Source organism: Gobio gobio (genome assembly GCF_949357685.1).
Source record: "Gobio gobio genome assembly, chromosome: 3".
Lineage (NCBI taxonomy): Eukaryota > Metazoa > Chordata > Actinopteri > Cypriniformes > Gobionidae > Gobio > Gobio gobio.
The window spans coordinates 41,289,246-41,295,271 of record NC_137099.1 but is presented as its reverse complement, the minus strand read 5'-3'; positions in this window follow the sequence as shown (position 1 = coordinate 41,295,271).

Genomic DNA, 6,026 nt, shown 5'->3' with positions numbered 1-6,026 from the left:
TTGTTTACATTTAGCTTTACAAGGAACATTTGGGATTGAATGTAAGCACAATGTGCTTTTAGTATAATAATTAAGAAGGATCTTTGTTACCTGTAGAAATAATTTACCTAATCCGTATTTTTGTCTTTCCGATTTTACATCACAAAATACATTTATTTGAGAAGCAACTTTTTTTTGTCTTTGGAAATTTAGATTTAAAAAATAAGATATTTTATTAGAAATATTGATTAAATTATATATTTTTTGTTTATTTACTTATTCAATTATTTTGTTGAAAGATGAGAAAGAAAGATGACAGGTTAGACAGAAAAAGTACCAGAACCAAAACTGGATTGACCTTTCCTGTCATAACTGCTCTGCCATGAAGTGGGGCAACTAAAATACAAAACAAAGAGAAGACAAAGAAAACAAAAAAGGCAGACAAACAAAATATGCTCGTCCATTGCTACTGAGGAGCAGTCATGCGAGAGGATGATGTAATAAGCTTCATCTGGATTAAATGAAAACAATGTCCTCATATGTATTCACTGAGCTGCCATACTGGGGAAATACAGTACAGAAACGCCAAAGTGGAGTCTCTGGATGGGTGTGGAGACAGACATTGCATGTAGGGCATTTAAAGGCTTGCATGCTAAATACAGCTGGGGCATACTTGCACATGAGCTTTTTATGTATGGCTTTGTTTTTTCTTTTCTTGTTTCTACTTAAACCTGAATGGGACTGGCCATACTGGCACAGAGTGAAAAAAGACAATAATAGTAGCTCAGATGGGCCGATTTTAGGATTTTCTTTTTATGTGAGATCTCAGTCCCATGTCAATATTGTCAACATAGCCAACAATGTAATGATAATAATATTTAATTCCATATGTGACACATATACTATTTATTTCATCATCATTTTTTGTCTTCTTCAAAAAAATAATTTCATCACTTGATTGGCCTCTTTCATACATACACAACATACTAGTTGTTGTTTCCATGTGGCATGGAAATAAATCTCACAAATTTAGGGGAATTGAGATGAAAGATGGTCTAGAATCAAATAAACAAATGCTTTGGTGGACATATAGGCTGAAGTGAAATAAGATGATTTTTGATAAATGTTAATCAAATCATACGCTGCTTTGTTTTCTTGTTAAAGCATACTTTTTCTACATTTAATGCAAGCCACCTGGATTTGATAAGCAGAATCATTTACATTACGAATGTTTTCCAAGAAACACTATTTAAAAAACAAAAACAAAAACACATGTGGTCTGATTTTCAAGTAGCCAAGTAATTGGTAATCACAGAAGACTCTGGGTAAGTGTTACAATATGTAAATCATGAAATTAAAATATTAAATCAGATGAACATGTACATAGCATAAAACCCTTGCCTGTAAGCATGAGAAGCAATAAGGATTTATGTTAATGAAAAGCAGTGTGAGCCAAAACTGATTTCTTCTTATGTTATTAATTTCTGCTTTGACATACGCATTTTAATTTTATATGATTTTTGTAATTAGGTGTTTTATTTGGCCAAAATTACAATGTATTATTAAATTGCAATTTTACCTCTCATCAGCCATAACAAATCCATTTTCCCCAACAATTAGGGCATTTCCTGTATGCAATAAGAGTTATGACAACATAAGAATGCAAATGAAATCATTACAAATGCAATATTTAAGTAAGTACAGCTGGTCATTATCACAAAATAAACTCCAACAGGATGATTAGGTGATTTTGCATCACCCTGAAGGGGTATTCGGTGGGTAACGAATGACTTAATGTAAGTTATCATGTCTAGGCTAGTTACCAGATAAATAAACGCACTTGAAATAATGATTTGAGTTCAAATTATTATATTATGAACATAAAGAGACTGAAATGAGGAGCTGATGTGAGATACACAAAATAAAGACAGCTGTGTGCATGGGTTGCCTGATACAAAAATATAAACAAAAATATTTGCTACAGAATTTACAGAATCAGAATTTAGTATTTCAGAAATCCCTAAAAGCATAAAATACAAAATCACACATATAGTCCTAGTTTATAGTGATTATTTGACTTCCAGATAAGAAGCAGCTGAACCTCACACAATTCCCTAATGTGATTTCTATACTGCAGACGTTCCCTGATGTGATTTCAGAAATGCCATTTGTTATATTAGCATTGTGCAAATGAAACTTCTATATGCTAAATCCTAACAGGAGGAGAAAGACAGGTTTTGCTAAACGTTAAAGAGCACCTATCATGGCATTTAAAATGTTCCAAATATTGTTTTAGAAGTCCCCAACAACAGTTTTGCATGCATGCAATGACAAAAAAGACTTTAGTTTTCTTATAATATGCATTTATTTTTTACCTGTTTTGACAGCGTTTCTCAAATGATTCCTTTAGTGATTCACTTTTCAAAACCCCGCCTTTACGTGACGCTAATCTGCGGTGATTGGTCCGATGACCCAGTCAGTTGTGATTGGTATACACTCTAAAAAAAAAAAGGTTCTATATTGCACCAAAAATGGTCCTTGGCTCGTAATCATAGGGGAACCTTTTTTAGTGCTATATAGCACCAATTATGGTGCTTCAGTGGTTCTTCAGCGGTTCTTCAGAGGTTCTTCAGCGGTTCTTCAGAGGTTCTTCACCGGTTCTTTGACTAAGGTGCTATATAGCACCTCTGAAGAACCGCTGAAGAACCACTGAAGCACCATAATTGGTGCTATATAGCACTAAAAAAGGTTCCCCTATGATTACGAGCCTTTTTTTTTAGAGTGTAGTCTGTGCAGATATTTTCGGAAACGGAACGGCCATCAAAGTCTTATAGTGACAGTAATTTGTTAATATGTGTCAGGAGTTATGAATATGAAAACCGCGTCGGTACCGTTTGATTGTAATATGAGCCTCAGCTGATCTCATTCATAAAAAAACTCCTCTATTCACCTCACGAAGACTCGCGACAAATCAACATCCCTCAGGGCTTTTAGTTCAAAAGTGTGCAGATGAGGAGACATATTGATAGATTGTCATATGTCTGTGTCAAATTTCTAAACAGAGGAGTATTTTTTATTCAATACTTCCTCAAAATGCGCAGATATAGCCTAATCATGAGCGATTGAATCTCTTATGTGTTGTTTTCAATTCATACTGGCAGCCGGAGGGCGCTCTGTGCACATGTAGTCCATGTACAGACAGACGAAGAAGATACCATGTGCCATAATATAAGTCCATAATAAAAGCTTCCTGAGATCGCGAAACATACATTTGACGACTAATAAACACTCAATCGCGACGATGTATGGTTTGTCTTCAAGCCACTTAGTCTTCAAATGCTCATCCTTGGGCAGATGAAAAAAGTTTGCTTTTGAGTCGCACTTCAGAACACAGGGTCTCATCGCCATGATGTTTTCTAGTTTTCACTGGCGTCTTGGAGCGCAATAAGTGGGCGTATCGTATTCAAATAACTTGACAAGTTGACGTCATCTAGTCAGAGAAAAAGCTTCGGTCTTCTAACGATTCTTAAAAATGACTCAGAGTCAACTCTTACTTTTGAAAGAAAATAACTATATATACGGTGCACTGTCATATTTCAAACTATGCAGGATGTTTTTGTTCACTTACATCTATGTTAGACACTACATGAAAGGTAAATTTCAAAATTCCATGATAGGTGCTCTTTAAAATAAGCATTGACAGTGCAGTCAGGAACATATGTCCCATATAGAGCCAGAAAATACTGCTAATGGCTTAACTCAGTCTGCACGCTAATCAAGCTCAATGTGAAATTGTTATCCAGAGACACTTTAAATGTGAAGCAAAGTCACAGCACTTTGTTAATTGTTGGTCAGCTTTGAAATAAGATTGTTTGCCTGTTGGATATTAAGGGCCAGATTTACTAACAGCTTGCACCACGGCAAACCCTCTTTTGGCGTTGAAAAACATCTCGGGTTACGACTGTAACCCTTGTTCCCTGAGAAAGGGAATGAGACACCTTGTCACACCTGGAGCGCTTGCTTAATCGCAAAGCTATCTCTGTTATCTGCCGGCGTCCCTTTGAAGCTTCTGTGTATGCCATCACATGTTATGTCATGACGCAACATCAATCACCAATGCGTCTAACGACACTTTGGGGACGCTCCCTAAGCGTAGCGTGTCTGAAGTATGAATGAAAACTATTCCAATCCTGATTGGTGTTGCGTCATGATGTAACATGTGACAGCATACACAGAAGCTACAAAGGGACGCCGGAAGATAACAGAGATAGCTTCGTGATTAAGCAAGCGCTCCAGGCATGACAAGGTGTCTTGTTCCCTTTCTTTCGAGGGAACTTGCACTGCATCTAACGACACTTTGGGGAACGAATACCCACTATGCCACACGGAGGATCACGCCACGAGCACCCTAGCGCCAGGCGTCGCAGGGAGTTGCAGACTTTCCCTCCTCAGAGGGATCTGCCATGGGAGGCCTGCTAGCAGTGCTATGATGTCTGAGAACCATACTCGGGTCAGCCAATAGGGTGCTAGACTGAAGTAGATCAGAAGTAGACTGATTCCTTCTCGGTGGACCCTCTCGAAGACTCCCGGGAGCAGAGCGATTGGTGGAAATGCATACACACGCAGCCTCGGCCACATCTGCACCATGGCATCCAACCAATGGATGTGTGAGAGAAAACCACAGTGGAGAGTGGAACGTCTCTCGAGACACGAATAGATTCACTTCCACTGGACCGAACCTCTCGCACATAGCCTTCAAGACCTCTGGGTGAAGTCTCCATTCCCCGTGCTTCAGCCCCTGCCTCGACAGGATGTCTGCTCCTTGACTTTGGTCAACGGGGACGTACTGTACATCGCTCTGAGAGACGACAGTTTCCCCTGGGACCACAGGAGTATCTTGTGTGCCAGTCTGCATAGAGGGCGTGACCTCAGACCCCCCTGATGATTTAGATACGAGACTACTGACATATTGTCTGCCCGTATCAGGACTTTGTAAACCACCAGCACTTCCAGGCAATTTATGTGCCAGGAGGAATGCCGGGCCTCCCACAGATCTTTTGCGAAGCCAGCCAGTGAGGGAGACGTCTGTTGAAACGGTCTTCCGTCAACGTGACGCTCCCAACACTGGGCCTTGGGACAGAAACCAAGGAATCTTCCATATGGAAAGGGAACGAAGGCATCTGCACATTACCCTGATCAGTCGTTCACAATATATTGGCTTTCATCCCTCTAGAAGAAAGTCAACAGGCACGAGGCTGAAACACCTGAAAGCGCACGGTTGTATGCGTTGAGACATTTCACAATGAACAAAGCCAGCACCCTCAGGAGCTGACTGTGCATGCCTCACACCCAAATAGTATCACATGCACACCGATCGCGTGTGTCACTCTTATTGCAGACCCGTAATCAAGCCTTGCATTATGAAGTGGCGAGCTCTCGTTTACCACTTCAACTGCCTTGATACTGAGCATGTCTAACTCCTCGGAATCAGACAGCTCAAGCATCATGTTCTCCACCCCGGGGGAAGAAGCCGCAGCGTGGGCTTACGCACGGGGAGGGAGACCATGGGAACTGTCAGACGAGGACTGAGAAGATGCCTCAGCAGTCTCAAGTTCCCGTTACAGATCCATCTGCGAGCCCCATGATCTGTGCCACCACGCTGCCTCAGCAGATGCGGGACCCGAACCACAGGGCTTGCGAGCCTGGCCGGCCTCATCGAACACGGCCAGCACTCTGATGGGCAAACTCTCACACTCACCGCAGGCAGCTCCCCGCCCGGGCGTGCTGCATTCCCAAACACTGAACAAACAGTTGATGTGTGTCCGTACCTGAAATGTAACGCGGGCATGGATGCACACACCTCCTGAATTGTTCACTCGCCATTTTACAGACTTTGTTATTTGACAGACAACACCAAATAAGACAAACAGTAACACAGAGAGCTTACTGAAGAGTGAAAGCTATCTCTGTTATGTGCCGGTGTCCCTTTGTAGCTTCCGTGTATGTCGTCATATGTTAAGTCATGACGCAACATCAATCAGGATTGG